Source organism: Mobula hypostoma, chromosome 3, assembly GCF_963921235.1.
Source record: "Mobula hypostoma chromosome 3, sMobHyp1.1, whole genome shotgun sequence".
Lineage (NCBI taxonomy): Eukaryota > Metazoa > Chordata > Chondrichthyes > Myliobatiformes > Myliobatidae > Mobula > Mobula hypostoma.
Window position 1 is genome coordinate 218,784,941 of NC_086099.1, and position 14,402 is coordinate 218,799,342.

Sequence of the window (14,402 nt, forward strand, 5' to 3'; positions counted from 1 at the left end):
AAGATGGAAAGGAGATTTGATAAAGGTATACAAAATTATGAGGGTACTGACAGGGTAAATGCAAGCAGGCTTTTCCCACTGAGATTGGGTGGGACTACAACCAGAATTCATGGATTTAAGGGTGAAAGACAAGTTTAAGGGGAACAAGAAGGAAAAATTCTTCACTCAGAGGGTCGTGAGAGTGTGGAATGAGCTGCCAGCACAAGTGGTGTATGCGAGTAGATTTCATTATTTAAACAGAAGTTTGGATAGGTACATGGATAGTAGGAATATGGAGGGCTACGATCCCAGTGCAGGTCAATGGGAATAAGCAATTTAAAGTCAGCCTTCAAGATAATGGACTGCCTTCATACAATGCTATTGACGATTGCATCCTCCCAATCTTAATTTTCATTGTAACGTTCAAGATGACTGTCAATATCTTCAATTTCTTCAAGTTCCTAACTTGTTGAAATAATTGAGGTAGTTCCATTTTCACTTGCCGCCATGTTTGGCATCGCCAAGCCTGAATGCTTGAAACTGCAGTGAGCAAGACTGTTCTGAATTGTCTTACTGCCTATTTCTTGCCAATTATCAGTGACAAGATTAGATATTTTATCTCCCATGTTTTTCGCTGGTTTTTCACTGCTTGTGTGATTTATTCTTTTTTTTAAAAAACGCATTGGGGGGTTTGATGTTATTCTTTGAATGGGTTCCGTTTTTCCTTGTTTCATGCTTATCTGTGGGAAAACAAAACTCAGGGTTGTATACCGCATACAAACATTGATAATAAATCTACTCTGAATCGTAAGTGTTCACTCAAAACACAGTGTAGTGTTTAATGGTCATACAAGTATATGTGACTGATGCTACTTAGAAACTGTTCAGCAGGTCTCCTGCCCCAGTTAAGAAACAGTGTCCCAAAACAGCAAAGGCTACCCCAGCTATTTTTCCAATTAGTTTTTGTTCTTTAAGAGTTGTCCCAGTTAAGCAGCTAGCCGATTAACCGATGGCTCAATTAACTGGAATGCAAATACAATATTCTGACAGGGCAAGAGTGGATATTTCCCTTAGCTGAGGTATCGAGAAAAATTACAATCTTATGATATGAAACACAGAAAACCTACAGCACAATACAGGCCCTTCAGCCCACAAAGTTGTGCCAAACATGTCCCTACCTTAGAAATTACTAGGGTTACCCATAGTCCTCTATTTTTCTAAGCTCCATGTACCTATCCAAAAGTTTATTAAAAGACCCTATTGTATCCGCCTCCACCACCGTTGCCAGCAGCCCATTCCATGGCACTCACCACTCTCTGTGTAAAAAACTTACCCCTGACATCTCCTCTGTACCTACCTCCAAGCACCTTAAAACTGTGTCCTCTTGTGGCAGCCATTTCAGCCCTGGGAAAAAGGCTCTGACTATCCACATGATCAATGCCTCTCATCATCTTATACACCTCAATAAGATCACCTCTCATCCTCCATCGCTCCAAGGAGAAAAGGCCGAGTTCACTCAACCTGTTTTCATAAGGGATGCTCCCCAATCCAGGCAACATTTAATATGTGGCAAAACATTTAAACCTGAGATCCAGAAGGTGAAATTGAAATTTAATACAGAAAGACAAAGGAAGCCAAATTACTTGAATGTATTTAAAATGACAGGCTGTGTTCTGGATGCAAAATAGCATTGAGAAATATGGGGAGAGAAAGGGAATATTACATTGAGAGAGTTGATCAGCCATGATTGTTTGAAAAGGCAGAACAGACTTAAAGGGCTTAGTGGCTTGCTCCTAATTTGTAACGATTATATCATACAACCTCTACAGCAGATGTTTAATCAAACTGGTCCTCTCACATGTTGGGTAGGGAGTTCCTGGAAATAGACTCAATAATAATGAAGTACGAGCACCATACTTCTAAATCAATCTTGTGCGCGACTTGGAGAGGAACCTGCTAGTGCTGGAACAAAGTGTACCTATTACCTTGTCATTCATGGTTGTGGGTTTTGGAAGTGCTGTCAGAATAGCCCAGCAGTAAATTACAATGCATTGTGTGAATGGTACACACTGAAACCATGGTGTATTCATTGGTGTTGGAAAGAAGGAGATACAAATTAGGAGCAAACCACTAAGCCCTTCAAGTTTGTTCTGCCATTTAAAACAATCATGGCTGATCAACTCTCTCAATGTAATATTTCCTTTCTTTCCCCATATCTCTCGATGCCATTTTGTACCTGCCTGTCTTCTTAAATATTCAATTAATTTAGCCTCCTTAGCCTTTCTGTATTAAGTTCCAGTTTTACCTTCTTCTAGATCTCAGTTTTAAACAGTTTACCACATATCATGAGATTGTAACCTTCTTTCTAGATACCTCAACTAAGGAAAATATCCATTCTTGCCCTGTCAGAATTACTCAAATTCCTGGAATGTCAGGGGTGGCATGGGAGTGTAGTGGTTAGCATAATGCTTTGCAGTAAAGGCAAGCTGGGTTTAATTCCCGCCGCTGCCTATAAGAAGTTTGTACACTCTACGAGACCGCATGGGTTTCCTCCGGATGCTTCAACTTCCTCCCACAATCCAAAGATGTACTGATTAGTAAGTGTATTGGTCATTGTAAATTGTCCCATGATTAGGCTCAGTTTAAATCAGGGGATTGCTCGGCAGCATGCTCGAAGGGCCTATTCTGTGCAGTATCACAATAAATGAATAAACAAATAAACATCAGGGTAAGTTACTCACTGCAGAATTCCCAGTTTCTGACTTACTTTTATAGCAATGTACTTATATAGCTGGTCAATAGTGACCTCCATGATGCTGAACGTAGGCACTCAGTGATAGCATTGCCATTTAACATCAAATGTAGTTAGAGTCTCCATGGTTGCAGATCGTTATTGCCTGTCACTTTAGTGCATCTAATTTATTTGTCACAAATCATCCAACATCTTTATGTCCAGTCTTACTCAATGCACCTTTCTTTTGTTGAGGAGGTGTGAATGGAATACTTATAGTTTAACCATCAGTAAACTTCTCAATTTTGACCTAATTTTGGAAGGAAGCTCACTGATGAAGCAGATGAACACAGATGACTGCAGGACACAACCCTGAGGAACCTCTGCAGTGACATTAAAAGGCTGGATTCTTTGACCAACAACCACATCATGCTCCTTTGTGCAATATATTATACCAACTAATGGAGTCCTGTTCCTTTGATTTTCCACTTACAGCATAGTGGCACAGTGGTTAGCACTGCTGCATCACACCTACAGGCACCTGGATTTGATCCTGACTGTGAGCACTGTGTGGAACTTGCATGTTCTTCCTGAGTTTTTCCTGGGTACAACAGTTTTGTCCCACATCTTAATTACATGTTATGTTAATTAGTTACTATCAATTACCACAAGTGCTGGCTGATGGTAGAAGAAATCAAGGGGAGTTAATGCACACACGAAAGAGAATATGGTAAGGGAAGAAAGAAACAGAATGGAATAATGGGGAGCAGTGATTTAGAGCTTTGAGACCTTCCTGATGGGGGATGGAAATATATAAGGACTAATGGGATTGCTCTGCTTGCCACTGGCATGACAATGATGGACTGAATAATCTCCTTCAGTGTCATCAGCAGCCTTTTCAGAAGGCTCTTAACAAGGTGCCATACATGAGGCTGCTTCACAAGCTACAAGACTATGGTATTACAGGAAATATTCTAGCATGGATAAAACAGTGGCTGACTGGCAGGAGGCAAAGAGTGAGAATAAAGGAAGCCTTTTCTGACTGGCTGCCACTAACTAGCAGTGTTCCACAGAGGTCTGCATTGGGACCTATTATTTTTACGTTATGTCAATGATTTGGATGGTGGAATTGATGGCTTTGTTGCAAAGTTTGTAGACAATATGAAGATAAGTGGAGAGGCAGGTAGTTTTGAGGAAGTAGAGAGGCTACAGAAGGATTTAGAATAGGAAACTGGGCAAAGAAGTGGCACGGTGTATGGCCATGCACTTCGGTAGAAGAAATGAAAGGGCTGATCATTTTCTAAATGGAGCAGAGATACGAAAAACTGAGACGCAAAGGGACTTAGGAGTCTTGTGCAGGATTCCATAAAGGTTAATTTGCAGGTTGAGTCTGTGTTGTGGAAGTCAAATACAATGATAGTATTTATTTCAAGAGGAGTAGGATATAAAAGGATGTAATGTTGAAACTTTATAAAGCACTGGTGAAACCTCACTTGGAATATTGTGAACAGGTTTGGGCCCCTTATTTTGGAAAGGATGTACTGAAACTAGAGAGGGTTCAAAGGAGATTCATGAAAACAATTCCAGGATTGAATGGCTTGTTATATGAAGAGCATTTGATGGCTGTGGGGCTGTACTCACTAGAATTCAGAGAAAGGATGACCTCATTGGAGCCTATCGAATGGTGAAAGGTCTTGATAGAGAGGAAGCAGAGAGCATGTTTCCTATGGTGGGAGGGTCTAAGACCAAAGGACACACCCTAGAATAGAATGGAGATACAGAGAAATTTCTTTAGCCAGAGACTGGTGAATCTGTGGAATTCTTCGCCACAGGCAACTGTCGAGGCCAAGTCTTTATGTATATTTAAGGCAGAGGTTGACAGATCAGAACATGAAGGAATATGGGGAGATGCAGGAGATTGGAGCAGAAAATCGGCTCAGCCATGATGAAATTTCAGAGTAGACTTGATGGGTCAGTTCTGCTCCTATATCTTGTGATCTTATGGTTTTAGATACACTCATCAACTTTTGTTTTGCTAGGACTCCCTGACTTCAAATACAGCAAATGTTGTCTAATGTCAAGGGTATTCGCTTCCAAAATTGTGTCATTTTATCTCTGAAGTTCAACTGCTTGGTTTCTGTTTAGAATAAGACTACCATCAGGTCAAGAGCCAGAGGGTGGCACTGAAACCCAAACTAAACATCAGGAAGGAGATTATTGGTCAAAATGTGGATCATGATAGCTTGTTGTGCGCTTTATGTTACTTTTCTGTGGGCAGATGAATAGCAATTAGCCTTTGAATTGCCCTGGTTTCTAAAGGCAATTTTCACATTATTGGGTAGATGTCAGCAAGGTTCATGTACAGGAACAGATTGCCCACAGCAAGAGGGAAGTCTTCAATAAAGCACAGGTGTAAGCTGCTCCCATAACCACTGCTATACCCAAGGCACTCAGTCATTTTTCAGAATTCTGTGGAGCAAACTGAGTTGGTTACAATAGTTTCTTGATGTTGAGATATTTCAGGAGGAACTTCTAGATCAGGGGTTCCCAACTTGGGGTCCATGGACCTCTTACTTAATGGTATTGGTCCATGGTATAAAAACAACTGGGAACCCCTGTTCTATATGAACATGGTTGTGTGCTTCAGCTTGACCTTTAGCACACACACGCTGCCACCCTGCCATTATTGAGATACTCTTGAATCCTTCTGCCCTCATGATCTGCTTAATTAACTACAATCATTCATTAGTAAGGCATTTGACAAGGCTCCACACGGTAGGCTTATTCAGAAAGTCAGAAGGCATGGGATCCAGGGAAGTTTGGCCAGGTGGATTCAGAATTGGCTTGCCTGCAGAAGGCAGAGGGTCGTGGTGGAGGGAGTACATTCAGATTGGAAAATTGTGACTAGTGGTGTCCCACTCGGATCTGTTCTGGGACCTCTACTTTTCGTGATTTTTATTAACGACCTGGATGTGGGGGTAGAAGGGTGGGCTGGCAAGTTTGCAGACGACACAAAGGTTGGTGGTGTTGTAGGTAGTGTAGAGGATTGTCAAAGATTGCAGAGAGACATTGATAGGATGCAGAGGTGGGCTGAGAAGTGGCAGATGGAGTTCAACCCGGAGAAATGTGAGGTGGTACACTTTGGAAGGACAAACTCCAAGGCAGAGTACAAAGTAAATGGCAGGATACTTGGTAGTGTGGAGGAGCAGAGGGATCTGGGGGTACATGTCCATAGATCCCTGAAAGTTGCCTCACAGGTGGATAGAGTAGTTAAGAAAGTTTATGGGGTGTTAGCTTTCATAAGTCGAGGGATAGAGTTTAAGAGTCGCGATGTAATGATGCAGCTCTATAAAACTCTGGTTAGGCCACACTTGGAGTACTGTATCCAGTTCTGGTCACCTCACTATAGGAAGGATGCGGAAGCACTGGAAAGGGTACAGAGGAGATTTACCAGGATGCATAAGACAAAGGAGCAGATGTAGGCCATTCGGCCCATCGAGTCTGCTCCGCCATTTTATCATGAGCTGATCCATTTTCTCCTATTTAGTCCCACTCCCCCGCCTTCTCACCATAACCTTTGATGCCCTGGCTACTCAGATACCTATCAATCTCTGCCTTAAATACACTCAATGACTTGGCCTCCACTGCTGCCCGTGGCAACAAGTTCCATAGATTCACCACTCTCTGACTACAAAAATTTCTTCGCATTTTTGTTCTGAATGGGTGCCCTTCAATCCTTAAGTCATGCCCTCTCGTACTAGACTCCCCCATCATGGGAAACAACTTTGCCACATCCACTCTTTCCATGCCTTTCAACATTCGAAATGTTTCTATGAGGTCTCCCCTCATTCTTCTAAACTCCAAGGAATACAATCCAAGAGCAGACAAACGTTCCTCATATGTTAACCCTCTCATTCCCAGAATCATTCTAGTGAATCTTCTCTGTACCCTCTCCAACGTCAGCACATCCTTTCTTAAATAAGGAGACCAAAACTGCCCACAGTACTCCAAGTGAGGTCTCACCAGCGCCTTATAGAGCCTCAACATCACATCCCTGCTCCTATACTCTATTCCTCTAGAAATGAATGCCAACATTGCATTCGCCTTCTTCACTACTGACTCAACCTGGAGGTTAACTTTAAGGGTAACCTGTACGAGGACTCCCAAGTCCCGTTGCATCTCAGAACATTGAATTTTTTCCTCATTTAAATAATAGTCTGCCCGTTTATTTTTTCTGCCAAAGTGCATAACCATGCTGCCTGGTTTAGAGAGTATGCATTATGATCAGAGGTTAAGGGAGCTAGGGCTTTACTCTTTGGCGAGGAGGAGGATGAGAGGAGACATGGTAGAGGTGTACAAGATAATAAGAGGAATAGATAGAGTGGATAGCCAGCACCTTTTCCCCAGGGCACCACTACTCAGTACAAGAGGACATGGCTTTAAGGTAAGGGGTGGGAAGTGCAAGGGGGATATTAGAGGAAGGTTTTTACTCAGAGAGTGGTTGGTGCGTGGAATGCACTGCCTGAGTCAGTGGTGGAGGCAGATACACTAGTGAAGTTTAAGAGACTACTAGACAGGTATATGGAGGAATCTAAGGTGGGGGGTTATATGGGAAGCGGGGTTTGAGGGTCGGCACAACATTGTGGGCCAAAGGGCCTGTACTGTGCTGTACTATTCTATGTTTTATCATTCAGAGCTAGAAATAAAACCAGTGTTCTTCCAGTTCATTTAATATGCTGTTTAGCATGCACTTAGACCCATGTTACAACTGCACCACTCTGTTCAGCAGACCTTGTGAGCTAAAAGAGCTGGTCTATATTTTTTGATATGTCTGATACTGCTCCCAACATATACTGACCCAGGACTTAACTAAATTAACAACTTGAGGGATTTACTAAGCTATGAAGCAACAAGTTAGGATGACGCATATTTTAGCTGTAGTGAATGCCCAGTTTTAAGCTACACGGGTTCTGCATCAGTCAAACTTAGAATAAATGAGCATCAGACAATACAATGGTAGATACCTTGATGTGAATAAAGGACTTTGTCTCCTTGAGAATTTTCCAGTGGTCACCCCTACAAATGTGCTCAAGGACATACATCTGCAACAGCTGGACAAACTCAAGTAGTTTCTCTCTCATGTTAATTCCTTATTACCCATCATAGACCCAGAATGACAGACATGTCAGCTTGATCAGTTGCAAGGATATCAAACCATTTTTGGACACTGAAATCCACTATCCAGAGTTTATTCAGTGCCCATCTACATTTAGTGTTTCTTTCAAACATTGTTAAAGCACCAATTCTGCTAAAGGAAAGACATCATTAAGCTGGAAAGAGTAAAGAGGAAATTGTTAGGACTCCAAGAACTGAATTATGGAGAGAGGTTGAGCAGCTTGAGACTTTTTCCACTGGAGTGTAGGTAAATGAGTGATCATATCGAGGTGCATAAAATCATAAGAGACATAGGATGAATGCGGTCTTTTTCCCCAGGGTTGGGGAATCAAGAACCAGCTAGTATAGGTTTAAAACAGGGTTTTCAACCTTTTTTATGCCATGGAACAATACCACTAAGCAAGAGTTCTACAGACACCAGATTGGGTACCCCTGGTTTAAAGTGAGAGCAGAAAGATTTAATAGGAACCCAAGGGACAACCTTTTTCACCCAGAGGTTGGACAGCATATGGAATTAGCTGCCAGATGAAGTGGTTGAGGAAGGTACATTAACAATATTTAAAAAGGTGCAGGTACATGGTAGAAAAGGTTTATAGGGACAAGGGCTGGATATGGGGAAATGGGATTAGTTTAGATGGAAATCCTGGTTGGCATGAATAGTTAGGCTGAAGGGCCCATTTCTGTATTGTATAACCAATTCACAAGAACATAAGAAATAGGGACTGGCATAAGCAATGTAGGTCCTTATTCTTTAAGACCATGATCTGAATCTCGTTTTAGTTCCACATTTACTGAGGAAGAGCATAAATGGGCTTCCTTACCTATACTCTATATGATGCAATGTGTATTCACAGGTTCTGGTTTCATGTTTCCACAAGGTCCAATTCTCCAAATACACCAACATCAGACTGTGTGACCAACCCCAAAAGTTTAGTAAAGACTTTATAAGGTCTAATGGCCAGAAGTTACTTTGTCAATTTCAAATTCTGACCCCAATACCAGGTGGCCATTTGCCTTTTTTCTTGTTCTTTAAGTCCACAAGATATAGGAGCAGAACTGGTCCATCAAGTCTACTCTACTATTTCATCATGACTGATCCATTTTCCTGTCAGCCCCAATCTCCTGCCTTCTCCCCATATCTCTTCATGTCCTGACCAATCAAGCATCTATCAACCTCAACCTTAAATATACATAAAGACTTGACCTCCCCAGCTGCCTGTGAAAAGAATTCCACAAATTCACCACTCTCTGGCTAAAGTAATCCCTCCTCATCTCCATTCTAAAAGGATACCCCTCTATTCAAAGACTCTCTCCTCTGGTCTTAGACTCTCCCACCGTAGGAAGCATCCTCTCCACATCCCTCTATCAAGGTCTTTCACCATTTGATTGGTCAGCCCTCATTCTTCTGTATTCCTGTGGGTAAAGGCCCAGGGTCATCAAATGCTCTTCATATGACAAGCCTTTCAATCCTGGAATCATTTTTGTGAACTTTCTTTGAACCCACTTCAGCTTCAGCATATCCTTTCTAAGATGAGGGGCCCAAAACTACTCACAATACTCCAAGTCAGGCCTCAATGCTTTATAAAATCTCAACATTACATCCTTGATTCTAGTCCTCTTGAAATGAATACCAACATTGCATTTCCCTTCCTCACCACAGACTTAAACTGAAAATTAACCTTTAGGGAATCCTGCACAAGGACTCCCAAATCCTTTAGCACAGTGGTCCCCAACCACCGGGCCACGGACCGGTACTGGGCCGTAGAGCATGCGCTACTGGGCCGCGAGGAAATGATATGACTTGGCAATAGGAGTCAGCTGCACTTTTCCTCATTCCCTGTCACACCCACTGTTGAGCCATTACGCACGCGAGGTCATTACCCGCGTGTTATCCATATCAGCACGGGAAGAAGATCAACTCCTCGAGCTTGCAAATGACGGCGGGCTGAAAAGTATGTTTGACGTAACATCTCTGCCGACATTCTGGATCAAAGTCAAGGCTAAATATCCTGAGATAGCCACGAAAGCACTGAAAACTTTGCTTCCATTTCCAACATATCTCTGCAGTGAATGCAACGAAAACTAAATTGCGGAATAGACTGGACACTAGGAACCCCGTTTGAGTATCGCTGTCTCTCGTCACCCTTCGATAGGACCATCTTGTTGCAGGAAAACATCCCAGGGCTCCCACTGATTCAGCAATATTGGTGTGTTGCAATGATTTTATATGTTCATATGGGGAAAATAAGTGCTGCGTGTTTAATATTCAAACGATATTATGTTTTCTATGATACTTAAAATGTTATAATGCTATTGACTTATATAACAATTACAGCACGGAAACAGGCCATCTCTGCCCTTCTAGTCTGTGCTGAACACTACTCTCACCTAGTCCCACTGACCTGCACTCAGCCCATAACCCTCCATTCCTTTCCTGTCCATATACCTATTCAATTTTTCTTTAAATGATAATATCGAACCTGCTTCTACCACTTCTACTGGAAGTTCGTTCAACATTTACTTCAAGCTCCCCTGATAATTGACTTATCACTATATTCATGCGAGGAAAATATGCGCTGTGTGTTTAATATTAAATTCGTTAGATAAACCCTTTTAGAAACGAAATTGAGTGTATTAGCTAATTATCATCTATATTCCGGTTGTGATTAACCCTCCCCCGAACAGAATTGCCAAAAATGATTTGTAGGAAAAAAATCGTACACGCATGCGCAAGTTACGCACGCGCACTGGTGCCCGCGCAAGGCTTCATGGTCATTGTAGTCTTTCTCGGGGAAACCCAGTGTATTTGACTGCTACTCTTGCCCGTTGACAACCCTTAACCCCCTCCCCCCCCCAACCGGTCGGCTGGGCCGCAAGAATATTGACAATATGAAACCGGTCCGCAGTGCAAAAAAGGTTGGGGACCCCTGCTTTAGCACTTCAGTTTTTTGTATTTTCTCTCCATTTAGAAAACAGTCAACCTTCTCATTTCTTCTACCAAAGTGCATGACCATACACTTCCTGACACTATATTCCATCTGCCATTTCTTTGCCCATTCTCCTAATCTTCCAAATCCTTCTGTAGCCCCTCTACATCCTCAAAACTACCTGTCCGTCCATCCATCTTCATATCGTCTGCAAACTTTGCAACAAAGCCATCATCCAATTCATTGACATAGAAACATAGAAAACCTACAGCACAATACAGGCCCTTCGGCCCATAAAGCTGTGCTGAACATGTCCTTGCCTTAGAACTACCTAGGCTTACCCATAGCCCTCTATTTTTTCTAAGCTCTATGTACCCATCCAGGGACTGTTACGCCTCCACCACTGCCGCCAGCAGCCCATTCCACGCACTCACCACTCTTTGTGTAAGAAACTTACCCCTGACATCTCCTCTATACCTAACGTAAAAGGAAGCAGTCCCAACACAGACCTCTGTGGTACACCACGTGTCACTGGCAGCCAACCAGAAGGTGATCAGATGTAATCAATGAACACATTCCAGATGTCTGTCTTATTCTTGGATATCATGGAGTAATCTGCCCAACAAGTTGAAATGTCAAAGGCTGACAAACTTCAACATACAATTTTAACGTGCACCTGCTCAGCTGGTGGTTGCCCTTGCTATGCATATTTGGAAAAACAGGAAATTGTATATATGTTCCAACTGCAAAATTACAATTCTGATCAACTTCAAACTGACAATAGCTTGATCTAAAAGGAAAAAATATTAATACCGTAATTAATAGTAAAAGTAATTCAAGGAATAAACACTGGAGTTAATGGGGTTATGCACCAAGAATGGAACATTTGATCCCTAATCCACAATGAGATGTTTAATTCTAGTTCAAAGGTTCAATTATCAAAGCATGTATCCATATACAACTGAAATTTGTATTACTCCAGATACCCACGAAACAAAGAAAGAACATGAAATTCTTCACAGAGAAACATCAAACTCGGTTATTGCCAGCTAGGATAGGCTTCAGATGAACAATGAATATCAAGCCATTTTGTCTTGCTTATCTTTTAAAAGTTTTATGGCATCAAAATCAAAGTTTGGGTTCGAGAGCTATTATCAAATATTTTATGTTGAAATATGAAAAGCCACTTGAAGCTCTAAAATAAAACCACAAACTTCAACAGCTCTTGGACTCCATTACCACTTCCTTATTTGCGGTCCCTGCCACATTCAGCCATCTCTTCTAATCTCTCCCTCTTCAACCAGTTCTCAAAGGCCACAGCTTCATTCCCATCTTTCACAGTCCTTATTTGTAGCCCTACAGTGCAGTACAATTGTCCTGATTTTGCTGACATCAAGGTTCATTTCTGCTAGTTTTCAGATTCATTTAGTACTGTACACATATGAAGGAGTTCTATGACCAATGCAGGTTCTTCAGAACTTGCTATAAAGAACATTAATTCATGAGAAATGCCCCTGTAGTGAATATTCTCCCTCCTTACTCCATCCAAAATGTGCTCTTCCACTTTGTGATCTTATGTGCAAACACAATTCAGACATGTCATGGAGATGGATTAAGAGATACGTAATATTCAAATACAATGATATTTTCCCCCACAGTCATTAACAAGTTTAAAGTGTTGTCTTTTTATCAGCACAGACACCATGGGCAGAAAGGCCCATGGCTGTGTTTCTATTCTATGTTCTACAAAACCAATAAGAGAATGTGTCCTATATTTGCATAATCTTCTATATATGAAAAGAAATTGTTCCATATGACTAGAAGTACATCAAAACTTATAAGTATTACAACATGGGAAAAATTACTGGACAGGTATATAGAAGCTTGATCTACTCATTGGACAAGTCAAATTCCAACACAGCAATTGGGGATATATAATTAGATAAGTCTACAAATTAAAATTTCTGTAATTATGTATTCAACCCCTCCCAATTTATCACAGAAAAACACTGATGTCCTACAGGGAAAGGAGGCACCCATTTCCCCCAAGTCAGGCTAATATGTGACTGTAGAATCACCCCATATGCCCCGGCCAACCACGCAGAAACCGGTTTAGGATTAGTTTTGTCATGAAGATTATCGTCTTTAAGTAACTAATTCCTCCATTGTTCAAGTTACTTCACCCTTGCTATTATGGCTCTTTTATAAAGTGAAATAAGACAACCATAAAGGCACCCCTCTAAAAATGTCCCATCATCCAACCCATCACCTCAACTCATTGACCATATCAGCAGAGAACTAACGTTTGAGTACATTCGCTATCATTCTCTTTTCAGTGGTACTTCACTCACTTTTTGCCTCTCTCCTTCTGGTCCTTCTGATAATGTTCTCTTTCGACATCTGCACAGTCTTCATCCACTAGTTCCGCATCCATTAGTCTGGTAAAGACCGCCGATTTCATTCCCCTTCCCCCCACCGTTCAACAAAAAATAATCATACTCGAACCTCTACAAACAGTGATGGGGAAACATAAACTTTTGCACTTAATCAGAACTAGGAATTAGTTCTCAGCGGATTTACAACAGAAGTGCCGCCAAAATTTTGAAATACCAGACTTCGCTGAACCGCGGACCTCCTTCCGCCATTTTATCGTTGAACAAACGCCCGCCTCGCCCCCCTACTTGGTGCTCGAGCTCGCTCAGCCGGGGCAGTCAGAACGCGCCGGGGACGACGGGGCCCCGCCCACTCCAGCGGTCCCGCCAAGCCTTCTGCTGCGCCCCTCGTGAGATCCCACCGCTGCGCGTGCCCAGACCGAATGCTGCTGCGCCGCGCCCGTTTAACGCCTCCCGCCAATTGCCGGTGCTCTATCCCACCCATCTCCTTTCTGCCTGTCCTCTTGCCTTTTTAAGCCATAGTCCTGCCCCACCCGTACATCTTCCACCCTGGAGCCTACTTACCTCTCTCCCTTTTTATCTCTCTCACTCTTATTTCTCAACAGCTCACCAATCTCTCACACTTACCCTCAGTATTCCTACTATCTTCCTCTTGACAGATTTTACAAACTCTGTCCCTACTATACCTTGCCTCCCCGGATGCTTCCTCTTCCATTAAGCTTCACTACTTAACCATTCTTGCTCCTGCCATGCCTGAACCTGCTGTCCTATCTCACCTCCTACCAGTTCCAGATCTCCTGCCCTACCCTTACTCACCACCAAGACCCTCCAGCTTGTTCCTTGCCTCACAAACCTCAATAGTTAATTCCTGTTCTACTTCCATGCCATACCTTTAGTTACCAGCTCCATTATCCTTCCTCACCAGCAGACAGAGAAGAAAGTGCATCTGAGATTTCAACATGAGCTACACCAACTGGGAAATTGGACTGATAAAGGGCAGATGGAATTTAACTCAGACAAATAAGAAGTGTTTCATTTTGGTAAGTTAAACCAGGGTAGGATTGATACGGTGCATGTGGCGACATGGAGAGTGTCATAGAACAGAGGTACATAAGGATACAAAATAATCTGCAGATGCTGGGGTCAAAGCAACACTCAGAACACGCTGGAGGAACTCAGCAGGTCAGGCAGCATCCG

At 42.3% G+C, this 14,402-nt stretch overlaps 1 protein-coding gene across 6 annotated transcripts in view; it reads right to left on the reverse strand.

Annotated features, from left to right (window-relative positions):
* gjc2 (gap junction protein gamma 2) overlaps nucleotides 1-14,402 on the reverse strand; it is a 147,001-nt gene that overhangs the window by 109,595 nt on the left and 23,004 nt on the right. For 3 of the 6 annotated variants that reach the window (XM_063044523.1, XM_063044517.1, XM_063044518.1), the window contains exon 1: nucleotides 13,164-13,605. The exons of the other annotated variants lie outside the window; for them this stretch is intronic. The gene's annotated coding sequence lies outside the window, so the exon portion shown is untranslated. Of the gene's footprint in view, nucleotides 1-13,163; nucleotides 13,606-14,402 lie in introns of those variants that run through there. 6 annotated transcript variants of the gene reach the window in all.